The following is a 24,870-nucleotide window of genomic DNA, read 5'->3' on the forward strand; positions in this document are numbered from 1 at the left end:
CAGCCAGGTCTTCAAAGCCTTCCTGAAGAAGGTTTGGTCTCATGGTCATAGCCAGTTGAATCTTTGGGGGAGTGGCGGGGGGGGGGGGAGATCATTCCACATGAAAGGCATCACAACAGAAAAGGTACATCTCCTAGGTCCCATCAGATGGTATTATTTCAAGGAAAGGATCTGGAGTGTTAGGACAGGCAAAAACAACTATAGACAAGTGAACTCACAAATAACTGGTTTTGTACCATGATGAGCTTCATAGGTGATAACCAGCACCTTGAATTACATCCAGAAGACTCTTAGGAGCCAATGCAGCTTGCAAAGTTACACAAATGTACTAAGGTGTTATTGTACATACAAAGCCATCTCTCTATACTTTGTCACTTACCATAAATAAATAAATAAAGTAAGTAAGTAAGTAAGTAAGTAGGAATATAAGGTTTGGTGATACTTAGCAAAAGAACAACTAGTAAAAAAATCAGTATTTAAGATTTATTTCATTCTGTAGTATCTGTAGTATTCATTCTGTAGTATTTCATTCTGTAGTATCTTCCAGAATTGTTGAGTTTTATGACATTGCAACCATGTATGAAAAAATTATCCAACCTGATTGATTTACTGATTTCCAGCAATTTTTGGAATATGAATTATCTTTTTGGGGGAATGAACACTGGAATAATGTATCAGTGGAAAAATATTTTCTATCTGTTTTCTCTAAGTATAATATTTGCAGTAAATTTGATATTTGTCTTCCAGTGGTGTACCCATTTTACTTCCATTTAACCCTACAATTTTGATTTGTTCAGTTTCTGAATCATATTTCAACAACTTATAAATAAGCCCCAGCAAATGTTCTGAGTTTTGTGTTATAAGTTTTTCAAATTCAATGAAGTTTCTGAATATATATATAGGTAATTCCTTTTGAACTACAGGCAGGAGGGACCTATTTGATTGGTTTACCCCATTGCAAAACCCCTTGGTTTTCAGAAGCACTTTGGGAAAGTGGCACAAAAAATGCCAAGAGCACCACTGGAGGAAGACAAAGAGTGAATTTGACCAAGCACAGGAAAGAACCTGTATTAAGGACTACCTTGCGGTAACAAGGGTGACCTAGTCCCTTTAGGGTGGGCCCAGGGATCTCTTGCAAGGTCATTGTGAGGATTATGCTCAGCATCTGACAGATAAAGTGACTCAGATCCAGTTGGAGCTGGACTGCAGCTGAGCTGGTCCTGTGGAGATTATCTCGTACAGTGTTGTCCAGTTATCTGGGTCAAGTTTAATCCATTAACTCCTGAGGAAGTAGACAGGCTCCTTGGGGTATTGAGTCCTGCCACCTGTGTGTTAGATCCATTTCCCTCCTGGCTGGTAAGGGCCTTGCAGAAGGTGACATGTAGCTGGGTTCAAACAGTGGTAAATGCCTCCTTGTAGGAGGAGGTGATTCCACTTTCCTTGAAGGAGGCAATGGTCCACTCCCTCCTCTAGAGATCATCGCTGGACCCAGCTGTAGTAGACAATTTGACCAAATAAAATTGATTATTTGTCTCTGTCATTCAAGTAACTTCATTTCTTCAATTCTTATTGCAATCATTTGAAATAGAAAATTAATCCTTAGTAAACTATTCATTTGATATTCCTCCTAATCAGGACAAGTAACAAAGTTATTCTTAAAGAAGTCTTTGTTGTATTTTTTTAAGTAAATTTCCAGGTATTTAATTGATGTAACTGTGATATTAAACCCTATTATTTGCTGCAAATATTGCTTTTCTTCTTCAGATAAATTCCATGTAATCATTTGTGTCTTATTCTTGTTAATTTACTATCCTGATACTGAACTATATGCTGTATATATTTCATTACTGAGTCTAAAAAATCCATTGGGTAAGCGTAAATACATGAAATCAGGATGTAATTTAAATACATGTGTTTGATTTGCCAATCTGATTCCTGAAATTGTATTCTTTTGTTATATCTACCTTGACAACGGTTCCAATGCCAATAACATTAGAGGAGGAGAGAGAGGACAACCTTGATTTGTCCCTTTCATTATAAAACATGTTTGCAATAAAAATCGATTTACCATTATCTTGGCTGCTTGATCATTATAAATGTTCTGTATCCATGTGAGACAATTCAAGCTACAATTAATGTTCTCCAACATCATGAATATAAAGGACCATTTTAAATGATCAAAAACTATTTCTGGATCAAGAAAAATCATAGCTGTTTTTGTTTTTTTCTCATTCGTATTAACAATTAATCTCTTTGCAGGTATTGCTGTAAAAAGCTTGTAATCTATATTCAATAAAGAGATAGGTGTGTCTGATACATTAGGATGGGTTAACATCATCTCTCCCTCCCCTTTATATTCTAAGGCCATATATGTTCATATAATATTACTGTAAATAGTTATGATAAGTTTTTCTTCTTAATCTAAAGGACAAGCTAAGAAAAACTGGAGACCTTAAAACTTCCTTCAAGAAGCTATGTAATATATAGAGAAGGGAAAATGGTGCTTCTGAGACATTTTTCCACCAAAGAATAAAGTATATATTCCCCTCTGGTCAAGCTGCATAGCAATTATGGCTGAGTTGGTATTATGGTATGAGAAATGCCATAATAAATGAAATAGCTAACAATTTGTTGCCTTTTTATGATACTCAAAATCAACCTCCTTAAGCAGCCAACTCATTATAGAAGTTGAAAGCTTATAATAAAATCTTTTTATACTGAGTATAAAGCAGTAGTACTATTAATTATATATCAAGCACTATAGTTTCTGTTAATCATAGTCACTCTCTCTGTGTTTGTATATATGCATGTATTTGATTATTTGCTTATTACAGAGAGTCACAGGATAGGAAGAATATTGATTCTTTTGAACTTTGGTGTTGGAGAAGACTCCTGAAAATACCATGAGCAGCCAAGAAAACAAACAATGGATCACTGAACAAATCAACCCAGAGTTCTCACTCAAGGTCCAAATGACCAGGCTCAAATTATCCTACATCAGACATGTTATGCGAAGACCAAGCTCTCTGGAAAAGGCTCTAATGCTGGCAAAGGTGGAAGGAAAGAGATGAAGAGGATGACCAGCAGCAGAGTGGATGGACTCAGTTATAGTGACAATGAATGCACTGTTGTGAGACTTGAAAGAACAGGTTCCGGATAGATCATCGTGGAGAAAAAAGATTAGAAATTCCCAGGTATTTTACCAGGTAAGGAGTTATAAGGCCTTACAGGAGCACAGTCTCAGTTCATATGGGACTTTTTTGTATCGGTCCTCCAAAACTGCTGTGGGGAGAATGTTGAAGTGTGCTAAAATTAGTGCTCTTCGGAATTTGGAAACAGTTATGTGGTGTAAGTATAATGCTGGTTTGTAAAAAGGGGCTTGACTGCTCAGAAAAATGTTCTTAGTTAGAGCAGACTGGTCCTGTTGGGCTTCCAGGTCTTTGATATGTTGTTTAAATGTGCTGAGGGCATGCTTATAACCCATCATTGCACAGGAAGTACTTAGGCTCACGAAGGAAACTAAAAGCACTCCCCACCTCTGTTTAGAAATGGGGGGCTACTCTGCTGTTGTGTTCCTCTAAAGGTATGCTTTAGTTCAATCTCTGAAACACCCCTTCAAAGAGCTGTACAGCCCTACATTCAGACAAACACATTTCCAACCCCCTTTTGGATATCCACAGTATGGGAAGAAAGATTTCTAATAGCACACCCGAATCCCTTCCCTATGTTAGCGCTCACATGCTGCAGGTAAAGCCTTGCACTAGATCTTCCTAGTTTAGTCCTACTTCTCTCCTATATACTGATATCCAACCAATATTGCTCAGAACGAACACTTTACCATGGCTGGCATTACAGAGATACTGCCCATAAATTAACATTGCAAATAGGCCAGTGTCTTGACATTAGATGGCAGCATTACATAGCATATCAAGTCTTGTGAATTGTGAGCTACACTGATTGTTTTATTGTAACTCAAGCTACTTAGACATTTCCAGTTTTTTTGGGGGGGGGGGTTGTTAGGCTGATTATGAGATTTCTCTTTGTATGTGTAACTATGGCTACACAGTTCTTGGTTTTCTACACTATAATAGAGTTTATGTAGACATTTACAAATTGTGGTTTATAGACAACTATCTGGAAACTAATAGCCAAATATACTGTATTCCATACTATAAAGAAATGGAAGATTTGGGAATATTTAGTATATTTTGATAAGGAAAAAGCAAGCATGCCAGCATTCTTTCTCTGGGCTTCATCTTGTGATATAAGCAGGGCTCCAAATATCTAGAAGCCAAATAACTACAGGCAGTCCTTGCTTAACAACCACAATAGGGACCGGAAAATTGGTTGTTAAGCGGGGTGGTCATTAAGTGAATCACCATGGTCACTAAGTGAATCACGCAGTTCCCCATTGATTTTGCTTGCTGGAAGCCTTTCAAGTTGCAAATGACAATCACATGACCCCGGGATGCTGTAACCGTCATAAGTGCGAGCTGGTTGTCAAGCACCCAGCTCATGATCATGACCATGGGGGTGCTGGGACAGTCATAACTTTGGGCACTGGTCATAACTTTTTTAGCACCATTGTAACTTTGAACAGTCACTAAACAAATGGTTAAGTGAGGATTACCTGTACTAAGTTTTGTGACTGGGCATCTGGATTGCCAAAGATCCAAATCAAATTCAGATCAATTTCAGGCCTGGCCCTTCTTAACAAGTATTGCATGAAAGACATTGAATCATGGGACAGGAAGTTGGAGAACAAATTCAGCTCTTATTGACACATATTCACATTTTCCCTCTCTCCAATTGACTCATTAATTTTATAAAACACAAAACTATACATCAATTAATTGTCTAAGAAAAAAAAATCTGGGTTTCCTCAGCCTCTGCCCTTCATATGCTCTGAGATTGCATCTTCAAGAAATCCCATCCTATATAGCTCATTTTTCAGCCAGTTTATTTCACTAAAAAAATCATCAGAATCATTGTAGGCAATCTGTGGTCCATGACATGTTGATGAATGATAGATCTCAGCCAGCACAAGTAATGGGTGTTGTAACTCAGCAATACCCAGAGGGCCAGTAGGCTTATTTCTGGTAAAGGTGGAACTTTCCAGTCATTGTTTTTGACAGACGTTTTATTTGCAAAGACTTTGTTCATATTCCTTAGACTAATCTTGGAGCTTGCTGACTTTGGAGATATCCCTTAGACTAAAGGACAAAATCAAAAGGAGTCTGGTAGCACCTTTTCAGACTAACATGACTGTAGCTTAAAAAGCTGTTGTTGTTTTTTTAATGTTCAATAAAAGGTGCTATCAGATTCCTTCTGATTTTTGGCTACCTTAGACTAACATGACTCTCCTCCAACAGCATCTGCTAGAGGACATGGATCAGAAAGAAAGAGGAGCAAGGGAAAATTAAGACCTGTATGGCAGTTCTAAAGATGAAAGATTGCTCCAGCTACTTGTAGGTAGCCTTGAAAGAAACTGTTGCCAATGTGATTTGCGTTGCTTCCAAATATTCCCAAATATTCCTGTATGTTGTACACAGGAACTTTGCATATTTTCACAAAGACACTTCAGAGCTAAATCAGAATCCCAATCCCAGGGGCTTTCAGTTGCTGTTAGAAATAAGTACATGCAATATGGTCTAGAAATTCCCTAAGTTGTCGACACTGGCTGTACCATCTGTAAATAGGCCAATGTTCAGTATGGACTAGTTGGAATTCAACTTTGCATGCACCAGCTTTCTGTACATATAAGTCTATTGACCACTACAAGCAACAGATTAGGGATGATTAGCAGGATAGTATATTCATTTCCTGTGCTTACTACTTTTTGGGTCTTAATGGAATATGCCTCCTATTGATTAGGTTGATATTCTAAGGGCTTCCAGCACTTCTTCCCTTTCTCAAAGTTCTCTTTCTCTTCTGTCTCTGATCTGTACTGTTCAATTTCTTCACTAACTCTCTTTTTGCAGGGCAGGGAGTACACCACAGATTCTTAGCTATAATAAGTAAATTAAGTTTCTTATCACCTTGTTGTTGTCTAATAAAGTTTATTTTTCTTTTCTTTCATGGAAGTACCAGCTTTAAGAATGCTTTCTTTAAAAAGGTATAGTCCTAATTATATTGCTTCTCTCTCCACACACTCTTTCTGCTTTGTAAAGATACCTGGTTTTTTGTTTTTTTGTTTTTTTTGTTTTTGTGCCTTTGAGTCAGTGTTGACTTCTGGTGATAGCCTGGACCAGTCCCTGCAGTTTTCTTGGCAAGATTTTGGAAGTGGTTTGCTGTTGCCTGCTTCCTAGGGTTGAGAGAGAGTGACTAACCCAAGGTCACTCAGCTGGCTTTGGGCCTCAGGTGGGACTAGAACTCACAGTCTCTTGGTTTCTAGCTTGGTGCCTTCACCACTACACCAAAATGGCTCTCTTTTGCTATCTAACAGAGTGTATTAATTTATACCCCGCCTTTATTCCAGGAACTCAAGACAATGAGTAATACAGCTGTCTCTCCTCCCATATTTCCCACAGCAACAACTGAGTTGGGCTGAGAGAGAGAGTGTGTGACCCAAAGTCTCCCAGGGATCTTCCATAATTGAGGACAGGCTAGGTCCTGGGTCTCCCTGGTTTTAGTTGAACACCTTAACTGCTATACCACAATGACTCAAAGGAGGAAATGTATATTTGACACAGTGGTGGCCTAATCTGATGCCTGCTTACCTGGGAAACACTGTGGTAATGGGATTTACTTGGAAAATTATCATATTTCATTTCATCACATGTAAACTCAGTCCTGGGGTCAAAGGTTTATAATATTCTTTTTCTTCCTTTCCTTCCTTCTTTCTTTCCTATCATCAGATATAGGGCAATGTTAAAAATAATAATGTTCTACTTCAGGAACTCAGCTGACTGGGGCTTTTAGCTATAACTAAGGAAGCTGCTCAGGTGAGTAGGCAGAGCTGATGTCTCTCAGCCCCACTGGTCAGAATGAGAAGTCAACACTCACAGATCCCGTCTTCCAACTGCTATGGGGGCGGTGGGGTGAATCCTTGTCATTTTGTTTACTCTGTCTTCCCTTCTTTCTCCCAAGTCCTCAGTACGTAATATCCCAATGGAGAACTGTTGAAGTTCAAGCCTGATTTGAGGAACCTTCATAAACAACCAGAGGTACCAGTGCATTAGCTAGCTGTAATGGGGAGGGAAAGTAGTCTGCACATGATCAGAGGCAAGTGTGTTTAGACTGGATGTTGGACCAGAGGAATATTGCAGCTGAGTTAGAGGAAACCTGCCTATATCTATTCTTCCTCACTTACTTATCATCAAGGTAAGTTACATTTGGAGGAATATTCAGGGAGGTCTTCCCAACCTTCCTGAATAGCTAAAAATTATTTCTTTGGCCTCCACCATCTCTACCAACTCATATTTGCTCATAACAATCATTTGAAACAGGTTAAGGCTGAAAAATAAGAGGACCTCTAGATCAGTCAAGTGTGTTTTTACTTTGTATTTATTAACAGGATTTGTGAATTGCGGGCTTCACCTAACAGACATCATGTCAACATACAGTACAGGGCTTAGACAGTTGAGATTCAGGGTTCCTGCAACTTCTCTTTCTTTCTCTACAGGACAGTCTGGGATAGTTTTCAAAACTTCAAGTCTACAATTTGGCTCTGAGTACAAATCAGAATCTGGATATCTCCAACACTCTAGAACAGGGACAGGGATAGTTTGCACTATCTAAACTTCAGATAGTTTGGATAACAACTCCTGCAGCCCTTTACCTTGTCCATTCAAGCCATCAAGGGTTGGTTGGGCTTGAGGTCCAAAGCCATGCTTTTTACCCCTCCATGCAGGGCTAACTTCCCTATGGCACTTCTGCCTCCTTGCCAAGGGAAAGCTTCAACATTCAAGTTTCTGGTGATGGAAGTAGGGATATTGACTTTGGACTAACTGATAGAAGATGAAGATGAATTTTTAACATATGCTGTGTTAAGAGATAAATATCATCTATCAGACGTAACCCAATGGCAATATTTACAGCTACAACATTCTTTAATTATTTTGTTTGGGGCAGCAGTATTTTCAGCTTTACAGATGCCTGAGATACTAGAACAACTTGTTTAATCCTTTAAAAAACTAAAAACCCTACTATTAGTTTTTATAGGTATATGTTATCAATAAGTCAATTTTCTATACAGATGCTAAGAAATGAGTAGAATAAAGAATTAGAGGTTCCTATGTTGCCTAGACCAGTGTTTCTGAACCTTGGCAACTTTGAGATGTGTGGACTTCAACTTCCAGAATTCTGGCTGGCTGGGGAATTCTGGGAGTTGAAGCCCACACATCTTAAAGTTGCCAAGGTTGAGAAACACTGGCCTAGACAATGGGAAAGTGTCTTAACCTCTATACCAAGAGTGTCAATGGACCTTAAACTACGATTTATACAACAAAAAAGAGTATTCAGAATTTATTGGACTCCACTACAATTGAATAGAAAAGGTCTGTCTAAGACAGCATTTTGTTGGAGATGTAATAAGGATAATGCTTCTCTAAAACACATGTTTTTACAATGTCCTATACTTACTAAATTTCGGGAGAAAGTAGTGGATTAAATAAACATGACTGTGCGACAAAAATTAAAATTTTCAGAGGATAATATTCTCTTGAATTACATACCTAGTACATGGAATTTGACAACTGGATAACGTAAATGGATTCTCCATTCCCTTACTATAGCCAAAGACTAATATTGCAGCACTGGAAAAATAAAGTTATGGCCCCATTCACTCAATGGATTGAACAACTGATTACCCTTCCCACCTATGACCAGATTGCCTATAGATGCAGACTGTGTATGGACAAATAGAATGAAATATGGAACTCATTTATACAAAATACAGTAGGTTAAAGATAAACAATAGTTATACGAAAGTATTAGAAATAAATATGTATGTACTTGAACAATATTTACATTAGATAAGTATATAGAGAATTGTAACTCATACTTTTTTTCTGTTGTATTTTTTTCACTTTTTTTAAAGCACTTTTTATACGATGTTTTTTTTTTTTGAGAATGCATGTATCTGCATTATAATTACTTTTGTGTTTTATTCCTTTTTATTCCTTCTTTTTCTGTTATTATTTTAAAAGCAATAAAAATAAATAAAAAACATTCAAGTTCCTGGTTTCAAAACAGAGGGCCTCCTCCCAAGGGCGCTGCCACCGGGTGTCTACCAGCTGCTCTGCCCTTCGATTCCCATCACCCTCTACTAACAGGGCCACAAGGCAAGGGGATAATGGGAGTTGGACTCCAAAGCGTGCGAGAGGCGCCAGGACGCCTACCTCCAAGGTGAGAAAAGGCCAGGCAGGCAGGCAGGCAGGCAGAAGGGCTTGTCTTTGGAAAGGAGCGAAGCTCGCCCGGCCCGAGCGCGCGCGCTATTTGAGACAGAACGAAATACAATACTCGACACGGGCGGGGTCTCCTCCTGATGTAACAGGAAGCGGGGATGCTTCCCCTTTGGCTGCTGATAAGTTACAACCTCACAAGGCTTCCGAGCGCTCCGAGCGCAGACCCAGCCGTCGTTCTTCTCGGTGGCAGCGCGCGGGCTCCCTGGAAGACCTCTGCTGACTGGATTGTACCTAGGAGCAGCTAGCGGAATCGCGCTTCTTCTTTTTAACCATTTCCGCTCCTCCCTCGGGGTTTTTTCCCCTCCCCTCTCTCTTTTTTTACCTCATTTTTTTGCGGGGTGGTTGTGGTGGGGACTTTCTTCCGAAACCGGGAAAAGCCAACTCAATTGATTCCCAGTACTAAGCTAAGGAAGAAACCGCTTTCGGTGAGTAAAAAGAAAAAAGAAAAAAAAGCTGGTCAAACATGATAGGAGAGACGGAAAGAGAGAAATACAATCCTTCTAAGTTGTTTGCGGGGGGTACGCTTCAAAAAGTCGAAATAGGAAATTTCTCGGCCGATCCAGGTTCTTTTTGCTGCTGTTCGCTTTTAAAGAAAGAGGTAGAGGGAGGGAAGGGAGCGCCCCCTTTCCCAGGGCTGCTCAATAATTGCCTGCAAATATAAACGAGTGCTCTCCAGTGCGTGTTGGAAAGCTGGCTTCTTCAGCCGGGAGTTACGTTTCTTTGACACATGCGTGTCATGCTTTGGTTGCCTGAGAAATCGTGGGAAGGGGCGAATCGAGTTTTACTCCAGGCATCTGGAACCCGGCAGAATTTGGAAGCGTGAGGGAAAGGATCTTCTGCATCAGATTCTGGATCAAGTTCAGTAGGCATCTCTTTCTAAAAAAGAAAAGTCGACGGAAGAAGGGAGCGAGAATGAGCAAGCTGTGCGGTCTTTGTAGCTCGCCCCTTCCCCCCCGCCTCTCAGTGGTTTCATCTCGGCGTGAGAGTTGCAGCAGCGCGGCCGGTCCCTTCGTCCCTCTGTCCCAAAGGAGAGGAAAAGTTGTGTGTGTGTGTGTCTGTGTGTGTGTGTGTGAGAGAGAGAGAGCGCGCGCGAGAGAGAGCGAAATGTAAAACAGAGCACTAATGTTAGAGCTTCCTCTGAAGTTGGATAAATCAAAAGTAAACCCCTTGGGGTTTGGGGGCGCTACTTCCAAAGCGAATGCGTTGTATACTCGTGTGAGAAACACTTTATTCGATGCAGGGACATTTATTTCTGAGAGTAAACCAGCATAGGATATACAGTGAGAGTCAAGTTGGTGGTCCGTGAATAAAAGCAAAACCCAACACTGGGTATAGGTCGGTGCCTTTATTTGGATCCATCCGAATGACGCTAAAAGAGTGCACATTTTTAAAAAACTATTCCTCGAAGAGCAGGGCTTAGTTAATTCTGTGGCTTTTAAACTAACTAATTATGAAGTACCTGACTTAAGTTTTAGCCTTTGAGGCATGTTACTTACCTCCTGTTATTAATATCTTCCCTGAGGATGAGCTGTGGGGAATATAAAAGCTTGCAAACTCTTTGGTGTCCTTTTGGCTGGTCGCAGTGAAGGTAATACCATTCTATGGCTGTTGTACTTTTTTCTTGCATAGAATCAGTATGTTTAAAGCAGAAACCTGCAGATTAATCTGGTTTTGCCCCATAATGCTATTTTAATGCTTTGAAGTAAAACTGTCCTATTGATTTCAGATGAGTATGATGAAGATGATAATTTTAGGTGTATATAAGCCATTAGGATTCTAAGCTATATAGTTTTAATCCTAAATGCACTTATTTAAATTTATTGCAAATTTCACACTGAATCTGCTTTTGATTAAGTAAGATTAATATTGTGATGTTGGTGGAGGGGGGTCTCACCCTTAAGTCTGCTCTGACTCTGAGGTTGATAAATACTATTATTTTTTCTCTTGAATCTTCCGTTTTAAAACTTGCCAGTTATGAAAATGTGGATGCATATGACATAATGGGTTGACCCAGAACAGCCTTCTTTTCCTATTTATTCATTTATCTTCCCCCCTGCCCAATGCATTAGGAAGGAGTGCCTACACGTGAATTGTATTACCATGACACTCAGTTTTCATGCTTAATTTTCAGTGTACAAAGAAGAAAATGCAAAAGGGTTATCATAAGTGATGACTGTCCACAGCAAACATTCCCAAAGGATGAATACCTGATGATAGGAGAATTAAGAAGTGTTTACTGGTTGCTGAAAGAAAATGCCAACATTGCAATAAATCAGAATGTAGCGCCTGATCTCTGTGGGTACAGGATGTGACCCAGGAAAACACTTACCTTTTATTTTGTGTGTTTGAAACTATTCTTAAGTGCTTGGAGCACAGCTCTGCTTTATTTTGGATATCTGGAAATTAGCGGAAGGGATTCCAAGGAATTCTTTACAGATAGGTGATGGATGAGAAACAGAATTATGTGCTTTAAAGAGATTGGCTTTTGCATATATGAAATACAAACCCTTAAGAAAAAACTGACTATATAAAACAGTGAAATTAAACAAATATGACTTACGATTGCCTTCCGTACCTGGTGCATTCCAGAGATGTCAGGTGTAGAATTCTGAGAATTGTGGTACTTGTAGTCCCAATATCTTTGGAGGGCATCAGGTTGAAAAAAGGTGGTTTAAGATTTGCACCTTTTAAATATTTAACAACAATAAATATTTATTTGGAACAACAATTAAAAACAAAAAGCAGCACAAGCTTAATTTTCAGTAGAGGTACTTTGGAGTTTGGGGGATATTCTCTAGCCTAAATGTTTGCAAAATGTTGAAGACTTGAATTTCTTGGAATATGAAATTGAAGGCCTATCCACTCCAATGGTTGGAAATTGTGCTGCTTGTGAAAAGTTCCCTTAAGTTATTTTTCAATGTTTCCATTTGCTGCTCTAATATGTTCATATGTTATTATTTTTGTCTTCTAAATAATTAAGGATTGAATAAAATATTTTGGAATGTATTAATTCCAAAATTAAATCTAATGGAATGGATTTTCATTGCCAAAATTAGAGGGATGCTGAATGGGATTAAGTCAAGAAAGTTGGATAATTGACTCCCTCTGAATAAAATAACGTTCACAGATTTATAACTCCAAACAAGAATGCAGTTGGTCAATTAAACAACATTTAGTAGTGGTATAGTGTCATGTGGTGAAACTGTTAGTCATAATGACAATACTCTTATAAGGGAAACCAGTATTATTGAGCTCACAAATGAGGACTAAAAGAGAAAGGCTGACAAGATGATGTAATTAATTAGGCTTAAATTGTAAGTCACCTCTTGCTTAAATTCCTCAGTGATGTGAATATATAGTTCTGCTGACAATAGGGCACTTGTAATAGTTTATAAGAGGGAATTGCAGAAAGAATAGATCTCTTCCTCTGAAATTCTGTCTTCTGCCCAGTCATTTAAAGAGGCAGGAGCCCTGTTCTGTTCTGTTCCGTTCCATTCCATTCCATTCCATTCCATTCCATTCCATAGTTCATTAACACAAGAAGACAAGCTCTGTTGGATCACACCAAAAGCCTGTCTTACCCAACATCCTGTTTCCCACAGTGAACAACCTTTGGGGAGCCTGCAGAGCAAGGCACAAGAGCAATTCTCACATGCCACAGGAAAGCCTCAAAGATGCTTTTTTAGTATCTCATGGAAAAGACAGCAAGTAGGAAAGCCAAAGAACAGAAGCAGAGAGGAGTTCAAATGTGAGTTGTACTCACTTGTTCAAAAGTATCTGAGAGGAGTGCATTTTCAGCAGATGATTTTTTTTAAAAAAAAAATAATGGTCCGTCCACCAGAATAAGGAAATTCAACAAGATTATTTGAAATTCCTCAATTTAGTCAGTTTGTTTTGTTTGGAAGAACTTTCAGTAAGAGCACTTTAGAAGATAGGTTAAAAAAATAAGCTTCTTTGATTAAGTCTATGAAAATAAAATTGTACAGTAGATCTATTGTTGATCATATTTAATAGAATTGGAATATGTGAATTGACTTGTGGCCTAAATTTAGAAGGGACGTTGAATCTAAGCTGGTTAGAATTTTAAAACCATTCTTTTGGAATAAATAAAATACTCAGTTTGTAGTTGTTTCTCTGAGTCCCTCAGCAATTTTGGAAAACTTACTGATCCCTGTCTTTGTACAGAGAAGGATCAGGGTTTTTTTGGTTCTGAAGATCTTAAATTTATGTCATAATATGCAGTTGATATTGCAGTTGATATAATGATATTATTACTCACTGTACCATGTGAAGGATTTCAGCAATTGTCAGTGAAATGTACCATCAGTTCTGTATGCAGTATGCATAGTGTAATCTACTGACACTTTAAATGCAAATCATCCCTATTCATCCTGAGATAACCATCAATAAAAACAACAGGATAACTGTCTAAGTACCTACTGATGTCAGCTGCATCATCATCAGGATTTGCATGGATTGCTACTTACTTTTTTCAGATGACATATGAATGACACATTAAAACCTGGACTGCTGGCCATGGAATTGAGGAGAGAGGTAAGTGTGGGAGCTACCTTGCCTCAATAGAGGTGAATATGTGTAGCTCAGGGTTCAACTGTGGGGTCCTTGGGGTTGTCTGATCTTGGTTCTTTTCTTGCAACCATTTCATTACCCGGCTAGGTAACATCTTCAGGGCTAAAATGGGATGGGGTTTGCTCTCAATTTATGTGCTGTGGCCTTCAAAAATATCACTCTATTATTATATAGCACTCTATTATGTGCTGACCGCTTCAAAAAGATCACTCTATGAAAACTAAAAGCTCTTGCTTTTTGCATTTAACAACAGAAATTGATAGGATGTACTTTATAAATCTATGGTCTTAATTTGATTAGCTTCATGTTCAACCTGGAATATATAGGGTTGTTAGAGGGCATGTTTTAACAGTTAGAATTAAAAAAAAAACAAATTGGAGTTGATAGCGCTTGGCTTTTAAACTGACATTTATACCATACTTTCAAGTCTCCAAATTCTTCACGTGCATTGTCTAGTTGCAATCTTTGCAGCTAGCTTGTAAATTTAATCAAAATTACACTGTTGATGGGGAACAGTTCTAAGAGACAGTAGGAAAATCATGCTAGAAGTGAATTGCTCTCTTAGCTATTGCACCACACCACCTATACTTCTCTTATTTTTGATATCCTCACTTGGTTCTCAACCATTCATTGATATTCATTTTAGACTTAGATCTACTGTATGTATTTGCATGCATTACATACATTTGAGAAAAAAAATCTTGGATTTAGTCCACTCGGTATCTTATCCCAGTTCAGGCAACATTCTACTTTATGGTACTGCAAGTGTGTTTATATGTGGGGTTTTTTCCTATTGATTTTGAACTGCTGAAAGTTCTCCCTTTAGATAACTGATTTTATAAACATACTGTAGTTATTTTTTCTTCCTGGTATGAGACGTGAACTTGGAAACTACAGAAATGGTTTGCTTTTTAAATAAGATGATTTACAATTGGAAATGCTCTCTACCCATAGATTGACATTGCTGTTTTATAATATATGTTTCTGCCTAAGTAGTATTCTTTTTTGAGTAAAACTTTCCCAGTGTATGTTGACACACATATTTTTATGCTGTTTTGTCTTTCTCTTGGTGTATGAGAGAGAGATGTGAATGCAGAATAAGTTGTGTGAATGATTGATAAAAAATATATATTAAGAGATTCAAAATAATTGACCACAAGAATGGTAACCAGAACTTTTCCCTCATAACAGATTTATGCTCTTGATTTTCTTGATACAGGTTACCAAATTATGTATTGATTTTAATATATAATAAGCAACCTTATTGGCATGTATTGTAAGAGGGGAAAGGAGATGTATGTAGGTGAAAATATTTTTACCTGTGGACTAGAGTATCCTATTTAAGTTTGTTTTTCATTGGGATGTTTAATACAAGAATTCAGATATGCATGCCTGTCTTTTATGCATTCAGTAAATCTTTTTTCTTGGTTGGATATGCTGAAATGGAAATGAGAAAAGCTTTTGTTTCTGTATATTTTTCTGAAGAAAAGTGGCAATTTAATTATTTAATGCACAAATAATGTTACAGGGGGATATAGAGTGCAAAAGATGCCATGGGATATTCCATTTACTACATTATCTTACTGCTTTCACTTAAATATACCACGTTGTGTATGTGTTTCGCATGTAAAGATAAATACTTTAACCCGGATTATAAATCTCATAGATCAGGCTCAAACTATTCAGTTTTAAGGACAAAACTGAAGTTAGCATGGTTTTGTAAAATTCAGAACACAACAAATTTCATTTTAAAGAAATGTAAACATTAAATAATTGCAAACATTTTGAATGAAAAGATGAGAATGCATCTAATAGGAGCCCTACTGCTGCTGCTTCTGATATTTCTACTACTAACACTGCCAAACAGAGTTTTGAAAATCAAGCAATTTTTGACCTACAAATTAGTTACTGGAAATGTCCTGGAACAGTTTTCTTTGGAGCCATCAGATTATTGTTAATGGAACTACACTGGATTAAATCCTTTGTTTATTGCAGCCTTGGGAGAAAAAGAAGTTAAGCAAATAGTTAACACTGTGTTTAGTCCATTGTATAACAGGGAGCTAGAGAGAAGGACAGAGTCATGTCCTCACTGCCTGGTTAAGCTGAAGTATATAGATTATGATTGCTAAATTCCATTAGTTTATGTAAGGCAGAAAGTTACAGGGAGCCTTCCTTACCTTGTGGGTTTTATGATAAATGCCTAGATCCCAGGAACTATGAATCCAGTTCCATACACCCAAAAAAGTTTTACTTTTGGTGAACCTTCCCCTTTCCTAAGTAAACAGCTTTGGAAGCAGGGGAATTAGAAAAATAGTTTTGTGCCCCTGCCTAGGTATAATTTACATATGTACACATATACATCCAGTAAGTTCTCAACAGCAACCTAAACTTCCCTTCATATTTAAGTTTTTAGTTCCATCTGTCTTTCACAGAATGATAATGGATTGGATCCAGACTATATCAGCTGAACATTAATTGACAAAGAAGATCCTTGGGATTTCCATCCCTTTGATTTCAGTGGGATCTGGGAATAACCATTGGAATCTGTATTCAGTTAACTAAAAATAACTTATTTAAAAATTCCAAAGAAAACTTTTCTAATGTAGAGAGAGTATTGTTGAGCAAACAGCCTTTTGCTTACATTGAGATCCTATGAATGAAAATTCACATCTCTTATGCTTTTTATCCATAGAATCCAGCAGGTGTCACTCTGGGGACTGAGTTTTAGCAATTTAAATGGGTTTGAAGGTAAAAGTTGTTGAAAAAATATATTTAATCCATTATTTTAGAAACATTGTTATTGCCAGCTTCTCTCTCTGCCTCTCTCTCTGTTCCCTCTTGGCATTATCAACTCTGTGGTTTCTGGGGTAGTTTCTTGTAGACAGCAGTTACACTGGCTACAGCTTAAATTGAAATAAATTAACACGATTACAGTTTGTTTTCATCTTCTCAAACTGGGTGGTTCCAGATGCATTGGGCTGCAGTTACCTTCAATGCATGATAACTGGATTGGGGATGGGGTTAACCAATGGAATAAGACTGGTTTAGATCTTTATCTGCCTTATAAAACAATGCTGCCATAGAATGCCCCATTATAAGAATTATGCTGCTGACATGCATCAGATGGTGATGAGAACATCATCAGATTGTCAGTAGAAGGCAAATGCCTTGCCAATAATAGATATAGTTGTGCATTACAGGCATTATAAAAAGATTTGTCTGAATGTCCTATGATATACGTAAACACATTTTTTGAAAGGGCATATCTATTTGCTTTCAGTAGATGTTGGTGTGCTGAAACTATCTTAGCGGCTCAGTGATGAGCTGATCTATAATTATGCCCGTGTTAGTTAACAAAAGTAGGTTTTCTACCTTGAGTTTTAGTCATTTTTATGTGAGTTACTGCTCTTGGTGGCTCTCTAGGATAATATGGCAAAGGAAATCCATCTAAATACTGCACAGACATGCTAGCTGGTTTGTGCAGAAAGGGGAAGGGATCTAACAACCTGCTGTTTATTAGGAGAGAAAAGGTAAGCATATTCTTATAAACAAAATCCAGGCACAGCTTATGTGAAAGTGATCATTACAAATTGAAGTTATCCTGTTTAGTCCCAATAATTGGAGAGTTTGGTTCATTAGGCCAAATGACTGGATACATGTTTATTTGGGAAAATCTCCATTTAATTTGTAGGAAACAACTTCAAGGACTGGCTACATCACCCCCTATGCATGAACTCTGTCTGTAACTACCCAGAGTCGCTCTGCAGTGAGATGGCCGGTGACAAATTTGAAATATTAAATAAATAAATAAATAAATAAGTAAATAAGTAAATAAATAAGAACAATTAACATTTCTTCATTTCCTAGGAATAAAATCTGCCAAACAGTTGGTCAGAACTTATGCAGTATATGATCAACGTTGAATACAATCAAGTGCTGCTATAAGCTAGCCTAAAAGTTGTGAAATGGCTTGGCAATTCATACTACTCTGATAGGATATTATTATTAGAACTTCTAACCCACCAGTCCCTGAACTGGAAAGAAGCAGTAAATGTAATTAATCAATGCAGGCATCCAGAAGCTGCAACCTCAGGCTACATAAAACATCCCTGTTTCCTTTCTTTCCTCTGTAAGTCCATCCTGTTCCTCTTTTATTTTGTTCCATTTCCTCTGCACCAATGATACAGAATTAGTCATTTTGGCAGGCATTTAAAAATGTGGCCAGGCAAACTTTTCAAACTATCTTCTGTTTGTTTTCAGGTATGCAGTATGAGTGGACCTTCCCTGTTGTTTTTTGGGGGGGTCGGGGGTGGGGGAAGAAACGTTATGCTCAGACAAGGAAGTATGTGAACCCAAGTGTCCTTTGAAAGACTCTGACAGTGATTTGAACAAGATGGCTATCCCCTTGGCTCCCAGACCTCTAAACCTGCCAGAGACTGCTGTCTTGCAGCCTCCTCATGGGGAGCAGCTGTCTGGAGCACTTGTGGGAGATCTCAAGTCCTCTCCTTGTCCAGAGAGGAATTACAAAGAGCCAGTCTACTTGCTGGCCCTTCATTCCACCCTAGTCACTGGGTGCGCTTTCCGTGGAGCCATCTTCAGTTCACCATTTCTTCCCCGGATGTCTGGCATTCTTATTTGTAATATAGTAGTTTTGCAGTTGAAAAATTGATAAATTCAGATGAGAATAACAGATCCATAGAAAATGTGGTGATCCTGCAAGGTTTGGGTCATATTACTTTTTAACAGTATTGTTTAAATTTAATTTGGGAATTCTACATGCAGCTTGGGGCTTGAAGACACTGTTTTGCTCATCATAGTGGTTCACAAAAGCTTTTGGTAACAATGTAGTATTAAAAGGAGAAGGTTGGGAACAGCTGGACTAAACTCAAAATTATGATATATCAGTTCAGATATTATAATTTGAAATAAGAAACTTTTGGCTGTATGTGCATACGCAGAGGTTTTTGGCCAAATGGTTACAGTGGATAAGTTACTGGTTTAGTGGCACTGAAATCTTCTTATCTTAAAATCAAACTGCTGTTAGTGTAGCATTCAATGCTTTAAACACAGAATATTTTATTTAAAGGTTTGTTGTGAAAGTTGTTGAGTCAGTGGGGTTCTTCTTTCAAATCATTTTGGCTGCATCTCATGCTTTGTTTTAATTATTTGGTGGTTCTTACAAGAATAACAATGATATCAAAACCTTTTTCTTATTGGGGTAGAAAAACTATGTGCTACCATGGTACTGTGAGTGGGTCTCAACACAGTGGAACTCCCCATATGATACGTAGTCTAATGATAGACAACAAGCAAGTTGGGGAAAACAGTAGATTAGGTCTTTCATTCTAATGTCTGTGTACAGGCAACAGCTTTTGAAAAGTGAGACATTGAATTCTGTTAACTCCTGCCTTCCAATTGATGCAAATTGATGCAACCAGGAAGGGCCATAGTTGTTGTATTGTACTCCTAGTATATCCAGTTCGTAGCAGAAAAGCTCACTATCTGAAACCTTGAAGAACTGCTAACAGCTAATGTATTTTATTGAACTAGCTAGACCACTGATCTGACTCAGGATACCACACAGTACAGTACATTGCTAATCCAGACCGTGGCTTACTATCTTAATGAAAAATATGCTTCAGCTCTTCAGAAATGGTCTATTTCATAGTGTTCTGGTATTATTCATAAGCCCTCACAAGTGGTTCGATATGTGAGGTTGTAAGTTATGGTTTGGGAACTGAAAATGGCTCATTGGAATGCTAATTTCAACATCCTTCTTTGAAAAGCTACCATTTAGTCATTGAGTGATCTGAGGACATACAATATTGCAACTTTTCCCAATCTTGGTGCCATCCAGATGTGTAAATGTCTGTTCCCAGAATTCTCAGCAATAAGCTATGTTGGCTGAGAATCTAGGGGAGTGGAAATCCCAGGCTGCAATATTGTATAATTGCGTGTTTCTGTAGCCTGTGGCGTGCTGGCAGACCATGTTGTCAGCTGTAAAACTCTCTGTAGCTCCACCAGTTTTTTTTAATCTGTTATATGGGAGAAAGTACAAGAATGACATGGTCTAAAAAAGTTGTTAAAATAATTAATCTTATTTATTTTTGTTGTTTGAAAAAGCAAGAAATAATTTGGGGAATGCCTACCATGATATGTGCTCATGCTTTTGTTATACCTAGCAGAAGTGGGAAAGATTTCACATTCCAAATATTGTTGGACAGCAGCTCCCATCATTCCTAGACTGCTGAAAAAATTGGTTTTAGAGCCTAGTATGCTGTACCGTTGAATTATGTAGCACATGTTAAGTAAGCATCAATCTGGGCTATATTTGGAGGAAAGGACAACTAGCCCAAACCCATATACACAGCTCAGACACTGCTGCTTGTTGTTCCTACAGTGTGCAATGTATTTTTCATACCTATCATAACTGAACATTTTCCCAATCAATTAGTCCATGTAATAGACTCACGGAACTGTTCTGTTTCTATCTGATCTCTTTGTTGAGTCAATCTGTTTGTTAGCCATTTGTAGAAAGCTTTGTAAGTTCTTAGTATTTGCTAGTTTCTTATGAGTTCAGCACTGGATTAATAAAATGTCCTTTCTGTGGTGAATACTATTGGGCTTTGTACCAGGGTTTAGCAGTAAGTTTACAGAACTCTAGACATTTAACCTTGGTCAGCTCTCAGCTAGTTTTGGCAGCAGGCTCCCAGACATATGGCTAGATTAGAAACTTCATGGCAGACAAGGATGCAGCTATAACACATCAGTTGAGTGTCCACTGCATTGCAAAGAAATGAGGCACTTTATGCATCTATATTCCAGAAAATATATTCTAGGTTACTTCCTTCTGCCTTTCTGAATTAATGGACACTGGGCAGCTCCCCTGATGGCCTTGAGAGGCAACCAAAATACATCAGGGTTTACATAAAGGTTTTCTGTAGTCTGGAAATCAGCCTCAACCCTTACAAAAATCTAGGCGAAATCAAATCTGCTTCTTACCTTCTGTGCCCATAAAGAGAGAAGTGGAAATATATTAGTTGTGTGCTGCTCTTATTTAATTTATTTATTATATATTTTTTCATACTTCCTTTTTTTAGACCACAAATGGAAACAGCTACAAAAATGTCCTGGGAAAAGGCAGAAGCTGCACTCTCATTCTTTGTCTTGGATTATTTATAGCTTTATGATTATTAAAATGCGTAAAGTATCTAAAAATCTTACCAGAAAGGGCATTCTAATGAGGTTCCCATCCTGATCGCCCATAGGAAGTTGGAACAGCTTCTTAAACAACACAGCAGCTAATTTACCTGAATGGAACAGGACCACTGAATCATTCTGAATGCCTGTCCTTTGCCTCTTTCCAGCCTGTCTATCCCTGACCTCCAATTTCATTTTCCATGCAATCTGCACATTTGGAAGGAAACATCTTTGCATTTTCTTCACTCCCGGGCTTTTTACCCATCAACAAAGCAGCCAATTTCCTTTTCCTTTCTCAGACCCATTTGATAAGATGACTAATCTTTTCCATACAGTGAAATGCACATAGACCAACACATTGAAGGACAATTAAGTGTATAGTTTTCATTTGTTTAGAGAGAACCAATGTATTAAGATAAAGGCTGTATGAATAAACTCTTTAAAGTTCTCTAGTCTCAAAAATGTACATCCTCTTATGGCCTGATGAACATAATTTTGCTAGAGAACTTCAAATACTATGAGTGTTTTACAATTGTTACACCTTCAGCAACTTGGTAGAATAATCCGGCTGGATAATAAAGGCAGCCTTCAGAAAGATTTATGTTTTCACCCTTCTCTTTTGGCACACCAAAGGTTGCATTTGATTAACCACAGCTTTTTTGTTTTCCAAACTCAGCATGCTGTGATTAATCTGAACTATGGTTAGCTTCACGCATGTTTACTTGAAAGGGTGTATTCCGTAGCTGCCCTGTTCAAAGTAGCCATTGTTAATATCCATAATTCTGGAGGAAAAAGAGTGTGTGAGCCAAGGGAAAGACTTCAGTAGTTCACATATACAGTACATGGGCAGATGCCTGAATGTATGATAGTTCATTAATGCATTTACAGCATGTTAATTTGCTTAGCCCCCTTGTGATTTATCTCATTGCTGTACATGTTTCTGCTTTCTAGAAGCTGCTGGATAAGGTACCCAGGTAGTCCACTGGGTTTGGAATAACATTCTCTGAAATAATCTGCAACTACTTAGTACTTTTTTTCTATTTCTTTTTCAGGCAAGTTGCCAGATGCAAATGTGTACAATATGCAGGGCAAGTTCTTTACAGATTGTTATGCTGTTGAGCTTTTAGGTTGGCAGTGATGCAGAAATTATGTTGCTTTGTTTACTTGTTAATTTTTTCAGGCAGAGAAGTCTGTTTTTGCTGTTATGTCAAGCATTGAAGTGAATCCATTGCTATTGCATCTCTGCTTGCTTCTATGGCTGGTTGATAAGCAGGCACCTCCGCCTATAAAAAGTGTGCTTAACTGTTTACTTTCATTATTTGCTCTGGGAAGTTTGATTTCAAAATAAAACTATCCTTGGTCTCCCCCTCCCTACATTGGTATGCTCAACATGGACTACCATCCCACCTATTGTTGTGGCCCTAGGACAAAAAATGAAAGAGGAGGAGGCTTGTCTCAAGTTCCCATTGTTCCTATGTCACTTGAAATATTTTGAATTTGTTCCATGATTTTTTTATTAAGATATTCCCAAAAAACTTTCTGCAATTTCAGTTACTTTTCTCCAAATCTTACGTTTGGTTATTTCAATTTTTCCAGTGATGCTGCAATCTGTGCATATTTGTTCTGAAACTGGACTAGTGTAGCTTTCTCTCTGATAAATATGTACAGAACTGTACATTGCTGAAATACAATTTGTGTGTTTCTACTTTTTCAAAAGTTTAAAAGAGATGGAGGATATAGATTGATGCCTTTTTATGATGAGATACTTTGAAAATTGTTCTTCCATTATGCTGTTGATGTTCCTGCTTCTTACATTTTCCTTTGGATGGTCTTTAAGTTTTTAATTTAGTCTAGCTCCCTGGAGGTGATTAGCTCTTTTTAATATCCATTGTCCTGATTTCCTCTCTCCTTTCCTATATTGCAGACATTGCTGTCTCTTTTCATTCTTCCCTGCAACAAAAAAATCAGGGAATAAATTTTATTACAAATAATTATGTCAGAACCAATGCCTCCAGGTTGTTTCCCCCAATTACTCCACATCTTTAGCAGCACTCTAAATTAGAACAGAAAAGAACAGTGTGTTATGACTTACTCTTGATTTGCAGAAAAAAGCAGATATGATATAGATATGGCCAAATAAATCTGGTTGAGGTTGCTATTATTAGTCTGAGTCTTCATCTTTTAAAACATTTATAATGTTTATTTATAACATAAATTTATTGCACAAATTTCCTGCCTTTACCCAAGGAATTCAGGAAAATATATTTCAGCCTGTGGGGTAGATTAGCTTGAAGCTGGTTACTACCAAAGTCACCCAGTGAGCTTTATGGCTGACTTAAGGGTTTGAACTTAGGTCTCCTGAGTCTTAATCCACATTAAAAAGAGACCAGAGCATTATACTTAACAGTTGGTGAAGAGAAGGGATTTCCTGTATCTGCTCCATCTCTTTCCCCATGATTGAGTTGTTTATGTGCCATCAAGATTATGTCTGCTCTTAGCGACCACATGCATAGATTTTCTCCAAGATGATCTGTCCCTAACCTGATTCTTCAGGTCTTCCAGTGGTACAGCCATCACCACTGTGAGTCCATCCACCTTGCTGCTAGTCATCCTCTTCTTTTTCCTTTTTTCTGGAGAGCCTTCTCCAGAGAGCTAGGTATTCTCATAATGTGTCCAAAGTAGGATAATTTGAGCCTGATCATTTGTGAAAACCCTGGGTTGATTTTTGTTAAATGTACAGAAGGCCTCTTCTCACTTGGATGTGGTTGTCCTGTTTAATTCTTGTTTGACAATGATGCAGTCTATTATATCTTGATCCTAGGGAGAGTATCAGAAAATAGGAATCCTTCATCTGAATAGTTCAGGCTTTAAGCCAACTCTGACTGTAGATATGTAGATCATACTGATGATTCGTTATAAAATGTCTGTTTTAAGAATGCATTCAGTGTGGAAATACCTATTTAAGTACCAGGCACATTGGTCTCTTCCTGTCCTATTAATATGAGAACTGCTGAACTGAATACATGTTCTGGATTGTTTATTCTAGAAGAGCTGAACACAGGTTTGGAAGTGAGATCTGGATGAGAAAATAAAGTGAAACTGGAGGCAAAACTAAAATTCAGCTAAATCAAATGTACTACACTTAGCAGGACAGCTTTCTCCTAAATATCACTTTTGGAAGATCCACCCTTGGCTAGAAATGGAAAAGGAATCCAGCATAAATTTATTTTATACCAACATGCTAGGATCCACCATACCTCCAGGTTATAGCAGTGAACAGAATCCATTGTGTTCAGCTAGAAAAGTTTGTAGAAGTTAGCATGCATCCAGGAAAGCTTTGTAAAAAATGGGCAGAAGTGGCATAAACAGCTTTTGCTTATGCAGTGATTTCCATTCACTGGCCCTGGAAAGATCTGTGCTAATTTCCTTTATCTTTATCCATATTATTTCCTTAATGGGAATCCAAACAGAGAGATCAGTCCATTTCCGGACTTTGTTTGGTATGTATTCATTCATAAATCCATTTTGTCTCAGTTCTACATTCTGACTGAATAAGAAATACCATATTCCATTTCTTTAATTTCAAAAACTATTTTATCCTAAATTATGAATGTATGTACATTTGGTATGTTTTTTTTAAACTGACTGCAAAATTTGGAAAAGGGTTTTCTGA

The 24,870-nt window shown here is 37.8% G+C and overlaps 1 protein-coding gene across 4 annotated transcripts in view; it reads left to right on the forward strand.

The window, feature by feature from the left end:
• The first annotated feature begins 9,326 nt into the window (after nucleotides 1–9,326).
• CALCRL (calcitonin receptor like receptor) overlaps nucleotides 9,327–24,870 on the forward strand; it is a 72,404-nt gene continuing 56,860 nt past the window's right edge. Inside the window, exons 1-2 of one of the 4 annotated variants that reach the window (XM_025163537.2) lie at nucleotides 9,424–9,832; nucleotides 13,904–13,961. The gene's annotated coding sequence lies outside the window, so the exon portion shown is untranslated. Of the gene's footprint in view, nucleotides 9,349–9,423; nucleotides 9,833–12,981; nucleotides 13,156–13,903; nucleotides 13,962–24,870 lie in introns of those variants that run through there. The other 3 variants (XM_007423414.4, XM_025163538.2, XM_007423413.4) reach the window with 3 other exon arrangements.

The sequence above is a fragment of the Python bivittatus genome, unplaced genomic scaffold (genome assembly GCF_059951505.1).
Source record: "Python bivittatus isolate LINGU-HERP-01145 unplaced genomic scaffold, Pbiv_v1 ctg000200_np1212, whole genome shotgun sequence".
NCBI lineage: Eukaryota > Metazoa > Chordata > Lepidosauria > Squamata > Pythonidae > Python > Python bivittatus.